Source organism: Carassius auratus, chromosome 33, assembly GCF_003368295.1.
Source record: "Carassius auratus strain Wakin chromosome 33, ASM336829v1, whole genome shotgun sequence".
NCBI classification, from domain to species: Eukaryota; Metazoa; Chordata; class Actinopteri; order Cypriniformes; family Cyprinidae; genus Carassius; species Carassius auratus.
Genome location: NC_039275.1, coordinates 1,107,365 through 1,122,750, shown reverse-complemented (window position 1 = coordinate 1,122,750; position 15,386 = coordinate 1,107,365).

Genomic DNA, 15,386 nt, shown 5'->3' with positions numbered 1-15,386 from the left:
ATGAAAATACACCATTCCAAATCTAACTTCTGTATTCAAAATCTTCAAAGTTTGTAAGCTGTAACGTTACCAACATTTTTAAAAGTAAAAACACAAAATATTTCTTAATATTAGCTACTGCATGTGGCATTTTACAGCTAAAATGTTGAAGTTTAGCTGTTTTAACTACTGTAATCATTAAACATGTAGCAACCTGAATATCACTTCCTAACATCATCCCTAGCAAGTAACTCTTTCTCCTCTCATGCTCCATACTTACTGTATTTTCCGGACTATAAATCGCACTTTTACAGGCCGTTCTCCAGATCACACAGATGGCCAGTCAGCCCCTGTTCGTGGATGTTTCGACGTGGAAAGCAGTTCGGAATGGAAATATTTATATTTTATTTGTTAACAACATAATTTTCGTACCTTAAAATCAGTAAATGTTATGAAATTAGAGAACTAAGCCAATAGAGTTCAGAGTGTGATTCATTTGAGTCAGTTTGGGAGTTCAAAGCGGGTTTGCAAATCATTTGAGTCATTTTGGGAGTTCGGAGAAGGTTCGCGAATCATTGGAGTCAGTTTGGGAGTTCGATACGGGATCACGAATCATTTGAGTCAGTTTGGGAGTTCGGAGCGGGATCGCAAATCATTTGAGTCAGTTTGGGGATCGCAAATCTTATGAATCAGTTGTCATCATTTGTGAATCATTTGAGTCAGTTTGGGAGTTAAAAGCGGGTTAGCGAATCATTTGATCGGGGCTTCTGAGCGAGTCCGCAAAACATTTGATTCAGATCGGGACTCCGAATCGCTTTTCGCTAATCATTTGAGATCAGGTCTTTCGAGCGGATTTGCAAAGCATTTGATTCTATCATGTAGGCTAGTACTAGATCAACTTTTAATAAAGAGAAAAGAGGTTTAGAGACAGATTTTTGTTAATAGCCTGTTAGTAATCCCACAGTCCATAGCATCAGTAACTGTATAATTTAGTAAGGGAGAATTAAAACAAAATAGGATGAGTTTCAATTTTTATTTTATTTATGTAGCAATGGTCATCTTAACCTCTGTGCAGTGTTCAGGTTATTTCAGGACCCCAAATTAAATTCTAATACTAATACTGCATCATACAGGTGTTTATTTGAGTTGAATATTTCGATATTCATGTAAGGAAACGAAGCCATAATTTGATAAGTTTACATTTACATTTATTCATTTAGCAGACGCTTTTATCCAAAGCGACTTACAAATGAGGATAAAAAACAACACAACAAAAAGAGCAACTAAAAGTTTATAAGTGAGTATAAACAAGATGCATGATTGCATGCAAAATGAAGGCAGATATTGTCTGATATGTTAAGAAATAATATAAAACAAAAAGTCCAGATGATTCAAGCTGTTCGTGACTGTGAGTGTAACAGCAGCAGCAGAGATTATTAACCGTAAATGAAAACATTTAAAACTCTGATTCCTCAATTTAAAACAATAAAATAAAAATGTAGCAAAACATTACATTCAGATGATATGTAGAACTCTCTGTGATTATCAGTGTCAGACAGGCGTACTACTCTGGCTGTGACATCATCATCCTGGGGAGGGACTTTGAGAGGATTCAGATCATCCCAGGAGCCAAACACGGGAACATCCAGGTGGACACACACACACACACACACACACACACACACACACACACACACGGTTTAGTACTGTTTTCATTTAATTTATAGTGCTTTTTACTTTACAAATCACTGCAAAGCAACTTTACAGAAAATTAAGTTTCTCCAATATTTAGTAGTAGCTTACACGATTTATCTATATAATTTTACTTTAGCTTTATTTCAATTACAGAAAACTGTTTTTAGTTGTTTCAGTCTTAGTTAACAACAATGACACATAGTTGGTTGCTTTGGGAATAAACATTTAACTGCGTGTGCTTATTTTATATATTTATTTTTAAAATAAAATGTAAAAATTATATATTTTTTGTACGAGTTTCTGTCTTATGCTGAATGCTAAAAAGATGATGCTTTAAAGACCAAACGGTTGATGGTACCCATTCACTTCCATAGTATTTCTTCCTGTAGCATAGAAGTCAATGGGTGCAATCAACTGTTCACTCTCAAAAAACATCTTCTTTAGTGTTCAGCAGAAAAAAAAAACACTTTCAGGCTGAGGAAGAGTAAACGATCGCAGGATTTGATTGTTTGATTCCTCTCACACAGACAATATACAGTTGTGTTCAAAATTATTCAACCCCCTTGACTTGCAAGACAATTTACTGTGGAGGATAACATTTTATGAAATCAATTTAACAAAATCACCATGTGGGTGTTTTGAAACTGCTGGGTGTTTCTGAATCATGCAATCTGAATGATCCCCCTTACCCAACCCCACCCCTAAACCTAACATCACTATTACATCAACTAATCAGGTATCATGGTGTAAAAACACCTTGATCTCATAACTCCCATTACTTTTTTTTATTTTCTTTTTTTTTATTGAGATAACAAAAAGGGGAAAACAGAGACATGTGAATCTGAAAACAATAAGATGCATACTGTATAACATATCAATCATGTTTTTAATACATTAAGTATCCTTTTCAGCAGTTTAGATGTCTTTAGAGCTTTTCGATTATTCTGTATTGAAGTTAGAGAGTCGTAAAAAAATCTTCAGATCAGTGGAAAATAGTCTACCATTTGGTACAGTCGATATACATTTTGCTTTATTTATATGATATTTTCCTAACAGAGTAAGAAGTTTAATAATATTATCCATTTCCAATAAACCAGTATCACAATCCATAAACAAGACCATTACATCGGTTATTGTGACAAACTTATAAAATAACTCAAAAAGAAACCAAGAAACTTGGGACCAAAATAATTTAGTATAATTACAACTGAAAAATAAGTGTACAATTGTTTCATTTCCTTCTTTACAGAAACTACATAATGGCGAAAACCCTTCTTTAAACTTACTAATAAAATCATTACATGAATCTTATCTGTTTATTATTTTAAAGTGAGTTTCTTTAACTTTATTAGGAATTACATATTTATTTATATCTGACCACAAATTCTTAAAACCACCCATTACTTTCCTGCAGAGACCTATACTTGGCCGACTTCTGGCGACAGCGGAAGTTCGTCACTACGTTTGTGCACGTCCACGGAGCCTATTAACATAAAGCAAACAACAATACATGTATTATTTTGTGTTAAGCATAACACTTTAATAAAAACAACTCATTAATTTGGAAAGTTACTATCACATTTATGCAATAATATACCAGTTACTTAGAACATCAATTCAAAGTTAAATAACCTACAAACATTATAAAATAATTTGAATTCTGCTTGTACAACAGATTTGTTCAACTGCTCGTATTTCCTACATTGTTGTGGATTTTATTGATAACTTTAAATGTCTTTGTTAATTTAGTGTGACTTAAGCCAGAAAGAGAGCAGTATAAAAAGGTGATGGCAAAAGTATAAAAACACCGCTTCACTAACCTGCTCGACTGTTAGCATAACTGCTACCATGTGCTACATTAAATGTACAACGTTACATCTAACAATACAAATAAAACATACTATATTTGATTAATGTACATCTAACAATACAAATAAAACATACTATATTTGATTAATGTCTATATAGTTGCCGATAAGCTTTAATATGAGTTATTGTTTTAGTTAACACACTCACCTGGGACTGGACCATCTCATTTACTGCTCTACACCACAAACATCCCGTTTTGACGCGTGATTTAACGTCTCCGCAACTTTTCCACTCAAACCTGGAAGGCACAGCCCACGGTGCGAGATCGACCGTAATCCGGTTGGACACGGACCTCATCCTCCGTGAAGGGCTTAGCACACACTAAAGTACCTTTCCTCAGAGTAATTGTCGTCTCCTCCTCTCGCAGTATAGCCCAATTCAACGCTTATTTTTATTTTCGTCGGTGGGAAAACTATGAAATTATAAATACGTTTTTTTTTAAATTATAACACAAAGGCACACTATACACATCTGAATACTTTTGGTCTCCGCTATTTTTCGGCAAGCGAATGAACGCTGTAGCGCTTTCACTGGAAAATAACTTGAGATCTGGGATTTGGAGCGAGTTCGCAAAACATTTGATTCAGATCGGGACTCCGAAGCGCATTTCGTGAATCATTTGATCGGGGCTTCGGAGCGAGTCCGCAAAACATTTGATTCAGATCGGGACTCCGAAGCGCATTTCGCGAATCATTTTATCGGGGCTTCGGAGCGAGTCCGCAAAACATTTGATTCAGATCGGGACTCCGAAGCGCATTTCGCGAATCATTTGATCGGGGCATCGGAGCGAGTCGGGAAAACATTTGATTCAGATCGGGACTCCGAAGCGCATTTCGTGAATCATTTGATCGATGCTTCGGAGCGAGTCCGCAAAACATTTGATTCAGATCGGGACTCCGAAGCGCATTTCGTGAATCATTTGATCGGGGCTTCGGAGCGAGTCCGCAAAACATTTGATTCAGATCGGGACTCCGAAGCGCATTTCGCGAATCATTTTATCGGGGCTTCGGAGCGAGTCCGCAAAACATTTGATTCAGATCGGGACTCCGAAGCGCATTTCGCGAATCATTTGATCGGGGCATCGGAGCGAGTCGGGAAAACATTTGATTCAGATCGGGACTCCGAAGCGCATTTCGTGAATCATTTGATCGGGGCTTCGGAGCGAGTCCGCAAAACATTTGATTCAGATCGGGACTCCGAAGCGCATTTCGCGAATCATTTGATCGGGGCATCGGAGCGAGTCCGCAAAACATTTGATTCAGATCGGGACTCCGAAGCGCATTTCGCGAATCATTTGATCGGGGCTTCAGAGCGAGTCCGCAAAACATTTGATTCAGATCGGGACTCCGAAGCGCATTTCGCGAATCATTTGAGATCAGGTCTTTCGAGCGGATTTGCAAAACATTTGATTCTATCATGTACTTGTCTAGATCAACGTTTAATAAAGAGAAAAGAGGTTTAGAGACAGATTTTTGTTAATAGCCTGATAGTAATCCCACAGTCCATAGCATCAGTAACTGTATAATTTAGTAAGGGAAAATTAAAACAAAATAGGATGAGTTTACATTTTTATTTTATTTTTGTAGAAATGGTCATAACATCTGTGCAGTGTTCAGGTTATTTCAGGACCCCAAATTAAATTCTAATACTAATACTGCATCATACAGGTGTTTATTTGAGTTGAATATTTCGATATTCATGTAAGGAAACGAAGCCATAATTTGATAAGTTTACATTTACATTTATTCATTTAGCAGACGCTTTTATCCAAAGCAACTTACAAATGAGGATAAAAAACAACACAACAAAAAACAACAAAAATAGCAACTAAAAGTTTATAAGTGAGTATAAACAAGATGCATGCAAAATTAAGGCAGATATTGTCTGATATGTTAAGAAATAATATAAAACAAAAAGTCCAGATGATTCAAGCTGTTCGTGACTGTGAGTGTAACAGCAGCAGCAGAGATTATTAACCATAAATGAAAACATTTAAAACTCTGATTCCTCAATTTAAAAAAAAATAAAATAAAAATGTAGCAAAACATTACATTCAGATGATATGTAGAACTCTCTGTGATTATCAGTGTCAGACAGGTGTACTACTCTGGCTGTGACATCACCATCCTGGGGAGGGACTTTGAGAGGATTCAGATCATCCCAGGAGCCAAACACGGGAACATCTAGGTGGACACACACACACACACACACACACACACACACACACACACACACACACGGTTCTGGTGTCCAAACAACATCAGGGTCTTTATAAACTGTTACAGCACTTACTCAGAGTGACAAATAGCATAGCTTTTAGTCTCATGGTTGCAGTTTGAGGTTTAGGAATTAGTTTTATTAAAATTTTTTTTTAGCCTTTATGTTATGTCAGTTTTAATAATTTTAGCATTTCAACTTTTTTGTAAAAAGTTACTACTTTAATTTTAGTACTGTTTTCATTTAATTTATAGTGCTTTTTACTTTACAAATCATTGCAAAGCAACTTTACAGAAAATTAAGTTTCTCCAATATTTAGTAGTAGCTTACACGATTTATCTATATCATTTGACTTTAGCTTTATTTCAATTACAGAAAACTGTTTTTAGTTGTTTCAGTCTTAGTTAACAACAATGACACATAGTTGGTTGCTTTGGGAATAAACGTTTAACTGCGTGTGCTTATTTTATATATTTATTTTTTAAAATAAAATGTAAAAATTATATATTTTTTGTATGAGTTTCTGTCTTCTGCTAAAAGGATGATGCTTTAAAGACCAAACGGTTGATGGTACCCATTCACTTCCATAGTATTTCTTCCTGTAGCATAGAAGTCAATGGGTGCAATCAACTGTTCACTCTCAAAAAACATCTTCTTTAGTGTTCAGCAGAAAAAAAAAAAACACTTTCAGGCTGAGGAAGAGTAAACGATCGCAGGATTTGATTGTTTGATTCCTCTCACACAGACAATATACAGTTGTGTTCAAAATTATTCAACCCCCTTGACTTGCAAGACAATTTACTGTGGAGGATAACATTTTATGAAATCAATTTAACAAAATCACCATGTGGGTGTTTTGAAACTGCTGGGTGTTTCTGAATCATGCAGTCTGAATGATCCCCCTTACCCAACCCCACCCCTAAACCTAACGTCACTATTACATCAACTAATCAGGTATCATGGTGTAAAAACACCTTGATCTCATAACTCCCATTACTTTCTTTTTTTTTCTTTTTTTTTATTGAGATAACAAAAAGGGGAAAACAGAGACATGTGAATCTGTAAAACAATAAGATGCATACTGTATAACATATCAATCATGTTTTTAATACATTAAGTATCCTTTTCAGCAGTTTAGATGTCTTTAGAGCTTTTCGATTATTCTGTATTGAAGTTAGAGAGTCGTAAAAAAATCTTCAGATCAGTGGAAAATAGTCTACCATTTGGTACAGTCGATATACATTTTGCTTTATTTATGTGATATTTTCCTAAAAGAGTAAGAAGTTTAATAATATTATCCATTTCCAATAAACCAGTATCACAATCCATAAACAAGACCATTACATCGGTTATTGTGACAAACTTATAAAATAACTCAAAAAGAAACCAAGAAACTTGGGACCAAAATAATTTAGTATAATTACAACTGAAAAATAAGTGTACAATTGTTTCATTTCCTTCTTTACAGAAACTACATAATGGCGAAAACCCTTCTTTAAACTTACTGATAAAATCATTACATGGATAGTATCTGTTTATTATTTTAAAGAGAGTTTCTTTAACTTTATTAGGAATTACATATTTATTTATATCTGACCACAAATTCTTAAAACCACCCATTACTTTCCTGCAGAGACCTATACTTGGCCGACTTCTGGCGACAGCGGAAGTTCGTCACTACGTTTGTGCACGGCCACGGAGCCTATTAACATAAAGCAAACAACAATACATGTATTATTTTGTGTTAAGCATAACACTTTAATAAAAACATCTCATTAATTTGTAAAGTTACTATCACATGTATGCAATAATATACCAGTTACTTAGAACATCAATTCAAAGTTAAATAACCTACAAACCATTATAAAATAATTTGAATTCTGCTTGTACAACAGATGTTTGTTCAACTGCTCGTATTTCCTACATTGTTGTGGATTTTATTGATAACTTTAAATGTCTTTGTTAATTTTGTGTGACTTAAGCCAGAAAGAGAGCAGTATAAAAGGGTGATGGCAAAAGTATAAAAACACTGCTTCACTAACCTGCTCGACTGTTAGCATAACTGCTACCATGTGCTACATTAAATGTACAACGTTACATCTAACAATACAAATAAAACATACTATATTTGATTAATGTCTATATAGTTGCCGATAAGCTTTAATATGAGTTATTGTTTTAGTTAACACACTCACCTGGGACTGGACCATCTCGACATTTACTGCTCTGCACCACAAACATCCCGTTTTGACGCGTGATTTAACGTCTCCGCAACTTTTCCACTCAAACCTGGAAGGCACAGCCCACGGTGCGAGATCGACCGTAATCCGGTTGGACACGGACCTCATCCTCCGTGAAGGGCTTAGCACACACTAAAGTACCTTTCCTCAGAGTAATTGTCGTCTCCTCCTCTCGCAGTATAGCCCAATTCAACGCTTATTTTTATTTTCGTCGGTGGGAAAACTATGAAATGATAAATAAGTTTTTTTTTTAATTATAACACAAAGGCACACTATACACATCTGAATACTTTTGGTCTCCGCTATTTTTCGGCAAGCGAATGAACGCTGTAGCGCTTTCACTGGAAAATAACTTGAGATCTGGGATTTGGAGCGAGTTCGCAAAACATTTGATTCATATCGCGACTCCGAAGCGCATTTCGTGAATCATTTGATCGGGGCTTCGGAGCGAGTCCGTTAAACATTTGATTCAGATCGGGACTCCGAAGCGCATTTCGTGAATCATTTGATCGGGGCTTCGGAGCGAGTCCGTTAAACATTTGATTCAGATCGGGTCTCCGAAGCGCATTTCGCGAATCATTTGAGATCAGGTCTTTCGAGCGGATTTGCAAAACATTTGATTCTATCATGTACTTGTCTAGATCAACTTTTAATAAAGAGAAAAGAGGTTTAGAGACAGATTTTTGTTAATAGCCTGTTAGTAATCCCACAGTCCATAGCATCAGTAACTGTATAATTTAGTAAGGGAGAATTAAAACAAAATAGGATGAGTTTCAATTTTTATTTTATTTTTGTAGAAATGGTCATCTTAACCTCTGTGCAGTGTTCAGGTTATTTCAGGACCCCAAATTAAATTCTAATACTAATACTGCATCATACAGGTGTTTATTTGAGTTGAATATTTCGATATTCATGTAAGGAAACGAAGCCATAATTTGATAAGTTTACATTTACATTTATTCATTTAGCAGACGCTTTTATCCAAAGCGACTTACAAATGAGGATAAAAAACAACACAACAAAAACAACAAAAAGAGCAACTAAAAGTTTATAAGTGAGTATAAACAAGATGCATGCAAAATGAAGGCAGATATTGTCTGATATGTTAAGAAATAATATAAAAAACAAAAAGTCCAGATGATTCAAGCTGTTCGTTACTGTGAGTGTAACAGCAGCAGCAGAGATTATTAACCGTAAATGAAAACATTTAAAACTCTTGTAACGGGGCGTGTTTTAGAACTACAAATCCCATTAGCCTCAGTTCTATAAAAGGAAGTAAGGAGATTTGTTCGTGCACTTCCGCCTTTGTTCCGTTGAAGATTTATGAATGAAAGTCGCGGCAGATCTAAGTCACAGCTTGTCTGTGTTGCATGGTGGCAATCGACCAAATGTGTAAGGATCGTTTGTGCAGTCATACATCAAATATTGGAACGTTGTTGAGTGCTGAACATATGATGCATCATTTAGGAGTATTTTTGCTGGATGGTTGCCCGAGTGTCATAAACCAAAATAACGGATGGTAGAGGGATGCACGATTACCGTTTATTTTTAGGGTGAATTATTAAGATTGTTTGTGTTCTTTTTTTTGGTTGGATGTTGGACCGGAGTGGGCTAAGGGAGAACTGAGGTCACACTAAAGACAAAAAAGGGATCAAGTAGAACATTGTTATTTTACAGTGTTGCCTTATTTGTCCTATTTGCATTACCCACTGTTAATACTATTGTTTGTTGTGTTTCTTTGTTGTAGATTTCTTTTGACCTGACGGTGGCTGCGGGGTTGCCTACACTGGTGGATAGCAGTGGTGTGGTGGTTTGGTCACTTTATTTTTTCTTCCCTTTAGGCTTGCAGTGTGATTGCCGTGAGCTTGATTGCAGTGGGAGCACGGTTGTCATTTCTGTTTTTTCACAATCTAGGTAACCTGTGGCCATCTGTAGGTCTTGTTTCTTTATTTTTGATTGTTTTTGTTTAGATTTTTTTCTTTGTGGGTAATTGCATTGAAGGTCTCCTATATCTGTTTAACATGTTAATGTTTGTTTTCTTTGTAATTAAATTTTCTTTTGAATAAAATGTTTGTTTATTGAAACTTCACTACTGCCTTCTGCCTGCTTATTTCCCTCGTTTGGGTCATGATGTCACAATTGGCGTAGTCGGCAGGGTCTATTTCGTGGCGAAGGTGGTTGTGAAGTTTGTTGTATATTGATTGTTTTTTTTGTGTGTGACTAAATAAACGGTAGTCGTGCATGAAGGCGATCATCAGATTTTGCATCGTGGGACCTCGTCACCTTTCTCTGAACTGTTTTATAAAATCTGTCAACAGATATGGAACAAGAACTACTAGACTTGCGGGAGCAGATTCGTCTCCTGCAGGCACAAAATGAGCAGCTGACAAGAGAGCATCCCCCGTCCAGTAGTACCACTTCTAACCAACCAAACACTTCTGTGACTAATGCCAATTCTTCATCTCCAGTATCTTTTAGCAGGGTACTTTATGTCCCTCGGGAGAGAAAGTGTCCACGCTTTTATGGAAATACGGACTCTGCATTAAGTGTTGAGGACTGGACTGAGGAGGCTAAGGTGTGTATTGAGGGGAGGGGTTGGCCTGATAAAGAAAAGGTGGTGTTTTTGCTTGACCATCTGGGGGGTGAAGCTAGAATGGAGATAAAACTCCGTCCGCCAGCTACTAGGGAAACTCCAGAATCTGTTTTTTGATATTTTATGAGACTTGTATGGGGGTAAACAGACATTTGTCCAATTACAACAAAGGTTTTATGAACGAAAACAGAAAGAAGGTGAATCATTGACTGAATTTTCCCATGCTTTAATGTCTTTAATGGACTTGATTCTTGCTGGTAATCCAGGCAGTGTTCCAAGTTCTGACAGGGTGCTTCGAGATCAGTTTGTGGAACACGTTCGAGATGTAATGCTAAAACGCGAACTAAAACGATTAGTACGAGAGAAGCCATCTTCTACTCTACTGGATGTTCGAAGTGAAGCTCTTAGGTGGGTGGAAGAGGGCAATAGAGAAGTAGCTTCTTCAGATGTTCAGCCATGGTGTAATGTTACTCAAGGCAGGGTAGTTGAGCCTGAACCTAAGGTTAGATTCCAGGAATCTTCAGAGCTAAAAGAAGTTAAAGAAATGTTAAAGCAGCAACAAGTACAAATAAACGAGCTTACTCAGCGTCTTGAAAGCTTTATGTCTCAAAAGAATGAGTCCTCTGTCACGTCAACTAGGCAAAATAGTTCACGACGATGCCTTCGTTGTAATCGAGTTGGGCATATAGCTAGATATTGTCGACAACCCTGGCCTATAGATGCAAACTCTAGATCACCTCAAGTGACTGTGAATGAGACGTTGGTGGAGGAGCCTGATAGTGTAGTATCCCCTACTGTTTTGAGTCATACTGTGGAGGGGGGTAGGGAAGTTTCACAGACACCTGTTTGCCCTACTATTATACAACGTCTTGTAGGCAAATGTCCTATTGTTACTGTGCAGATGGGGGGAGTAGATATTTCCTGTTTATTGGACACGGGGTCAATGGTAACCACCATAACGGAGTCATTTTTTGAGAAGTATTTCCGACAGTTAGGAGCAAATACACTTAAAAAATGTAATTGGCTTCAATTAAAAGCAGCCAATGGTCTTGAAATACCATATGTGGGATATTTTGAAACCGATGTGACTGTGTTGGGGCAAATTCTTCTAGGACAAGGTATTTTGGTTGTGAAGGACCCTGTTGATATTCTGTCCCATCAGAGGAAAGAGCTGACTCCTGGCCTTTTAGGCATGAATGTGATTGGACAGTGTTATAATGACTTGTTTGAAAAACATGGCCCAGCACTATTTTCAGTTCCACAGGTCAGGCAGGCAGAATTGGGCTGGAAGGATGCCCTGTCACAGTGCCATCGAGCAGATGATGCCCCCTCTCCTGGATTTATGGGTTATGTAAAGGTGCAGTCCTGCCATCCTGTTCAGATTCCAGCCGGGACCATGAGGTTAGTGCCTGCATTGTGCCCTAAGAGTATAAAAAGTTGTACTTCAGTTTTTTTAGAACCTCTGGGTCCCGATGATGGGGGTCTGCCTGCTGGGGTGTTAATTTCACCTGCTTTGTTGCAGTGTATTCAAGGAATAGTCCAGATACCAGTGGTTAATGTTAGCACAGAATCCCTATATTTACCATCAAGAATTAGATTGGGTAGTCTGGTTAGTGCTGAGGTAGTGATACAATCAGATCAAGATATTTTTTTTAAGGAAGATTTATCTTGTGACTCTAATACCATGATCGTTCAGTGTCAAACTATTACCACAGCCTCCAACATTGACATTGAAGGTTTAGAATTGCAGGGACTTTTAGAGACTGAGAAGGAGGCCGTTAGGAGACTTTTAATAAAATATTCGGATGTTTTTGCTAAGAATGATAGTGACCTGGGGTGTACAACCTTAATTGATCATGAAATCCCGTTAGTAGATAATGCACCTGTACGGCAGCGACATCGTAGAATTCCTCCCAGTCAGTTTGAGGAAGTAAAGGCACATATTAGACAGTTGTTGGACAGCCAAGTCATTAGGGAGAGTTGCAGCCCTTATGCGTCGCCTATTGTATTGGTGAAGAAAAAGGATGGCTCCCTGAGGATGTGTGTTGATTATCGCCAGCTCAATTCTAGAACTCGCAAGGATGCCTATCCCTTACCAAGGATAGAGGAGTCACTTGATGCCTTGACGGGAGCAAAGTGGTTTTCAACATTGGACCTGGCTAGTGGATATAACCAGGTACCGGTTGCTGAAGCAGATCGTTTTAAAACTGCCTTTTGCACCCCGTTTGGGCTTTTTGAATTCAATAGGATGCCGTTTGGGCTGTGCAATGCCCCAAGTACGTTTCAAAGATTAATGGAGCGGATTTTTGGGGATCAGAGTTTCCAGTCCTTATTGCTCTATTTGGATGATGTTATTGTTTTCTCAGCTACTGTCAAACAACATCTTCATCAACTGGAGCTGGTGTTGGATCATCTGAGACAACAGAATTTGAAGATAAAACTCAGTAAATGCTGCTTCTTCCGGCCAGAGGTACGTTATTTGGGGCATGTGGTATCTTCCGCAGGAGTCAGTACAGACCCAGAGAAGATATCTACTGTAGCTAAGTGGGCTCGTCCGCAAACTCTTCAAGAACTTCGATCGTTTCTTGGATTTGCTAGTTACTATCGGCGGTTTGTTAAAAAATTTTCTTGTATTGCTGGACCCTTGAATACTTTAGTTGCAGAAGTGATCAGGGGACAAAAGAGCCGACGACCAAGGATTGATCTGGGCACTAAATGGACTGACTTATGTGAAAATGCATTTCAGATTCTTAAAACTGCTTTGACCAATTCTCCAGTCCTTGCTTATGCAGATTTCAGTAAGCCCTTCATCTTGGACATCGATGCAAGCCATTAAGGTTTGGGAGCTGTTCTATCTCAAGAACATGGAGGTAAATATCGACCAGTTGCTTTTGCCAGTCGAGGTCTGCGACCATCCGAACGCAATATGCAGAATTACAGCTCAATGAAGTTGGAATTTTTGGCTCTAAAGTGGGCTGTCTCTGAAAAGTTTAGAGAGTATTTGCTTGGTCAGAAGTGCCTGGTGTATACAGACAACAATCCACTCAGTCATTTGCAGACCGCAAAATTGGGGGCATTGGAACAACGATGGGCGAACCAGCTTGCTGACTTTGATTTGGAGATTAAGTATAAACCTGGACGTTCCAATGTTAACGCTGATGCTTTGTCTCGAAAAACTGCTGCCCCTGTAGCTGAGCTGTCTATGACCACTGCTGTACCAAAGGAATTATATCATTGTACTCGTGATTGTAAACAAGTTTTAAGTGAAACCATCTCTGCTCTCCCTGAACAACCCAGAGAACATATTAGCAATTTGCAAGGATCTGATTCAGTTATTGGCCGGTTCCTTGTTTATTGGGATCGCCAAAAGCCACCAGATGCACAGGAGAGGGCATTTGAGTCATCAAAAGTACTTGAATTGGTACGGCAGTGGGGGAAGCTGGTGAAAATAGAGGGTGTTTTGTATTGGCGATTCTGGCCCCAGGATGAACATCGGGAAATTTATCAAGTTGTGTTACCAGCGGCTCTCAAAGAAAGGGTCCTTACAAGTCTGCATGATGATCATGGACATCAAGGGATTGAGCGGACGGAAAGCTTGGTGAGAACTCTGTGTTATTGGCCTGGCATGTTCAAGTTCATTGAAGAATGGTGTAAAAAATGCCAGCGTTGCACCCTAGCTAAAGTGGTACGACCAAAAGTATGTAGCTTCATGGGGCATTTGACTGCAGAGAGGCCATTGGATATATTGGCCATTGATTTTACTTTGCTGGAACCTGCATCAAATGGACTTGAAAATGTACTGGTTATGACTGATGTATTCTCAAAGTTCACACAGGCTATCCCAACAAAGGATCAAACTTCATCAACAGTGGCACGTGTTCTAGTAGAACGTTGGTTCTACTTATTTGGTGTACCACGACAAATTCACTCTGATCAGGGGCGGTGCTTTGAGAGCAGACTCATTCAAGAGTTATGTAGACTGTATGGCATTTCAAAAACTCGTACTACACCTTATCGACCACAAGGAAATGGCCAATGTGAGCGTTTTAATAGAACAATGCATGACTTGTTGCGTACTCTGCCTCCAGAGGAAAAATGCCATTGGCCAGATCATCTTGCCCAGGTAGTGTATGCATATAACACCACTGAGCACCAGGCCACTGGGTACTGTCCTTATGTTCTTATGTTCGGACAAGAGCCACATTTACCCCTGGACTTCATGTTCGGATTGGACAATCACACTCACAGTGAAGTGGACTGGGTAGTGGACCATAGAGACAATATGGAACGGATGTTTATTAAGGCCCGAGCCCGCCTTAAGGGTGCCATAGAGCATCGTGCCCGACTAAATGACTTTAAGGTGTGCCATGAGAGGTTACAAGAAGGGCAGGTGGTGTATCAGAGAGCTCATAACATAAAAGGTAGGAATAAGATCCAAGATGCCTGGGATCCTACTCCTTATAAGGTGGTCCGGTGTCCAGATGGAAATGGAGCAGTGTATTCTATTACCCCTGTGGATGGAGGAGGTAATCTCAGACATATTCACCGTTGTGAGTTGCGTCCAGCTCATACCTCCTTGGATGATCCTGGACTTCCGGTTTTAGTGGACCATCATGAAACCTCTGAAGACAGAGATGGGGACATGGTTATTGTGTCCCTATTGCCTGAGTGTACATCTACTCATGAAAAAGTTATTAGACCTCAAGAAGAGAACATCTATCCAACTATAGTAGAGGATTGCACTAAAGAACATCAGCCGTCACAACCAGAAGTTGCAGTAAGGCGTACTAAGA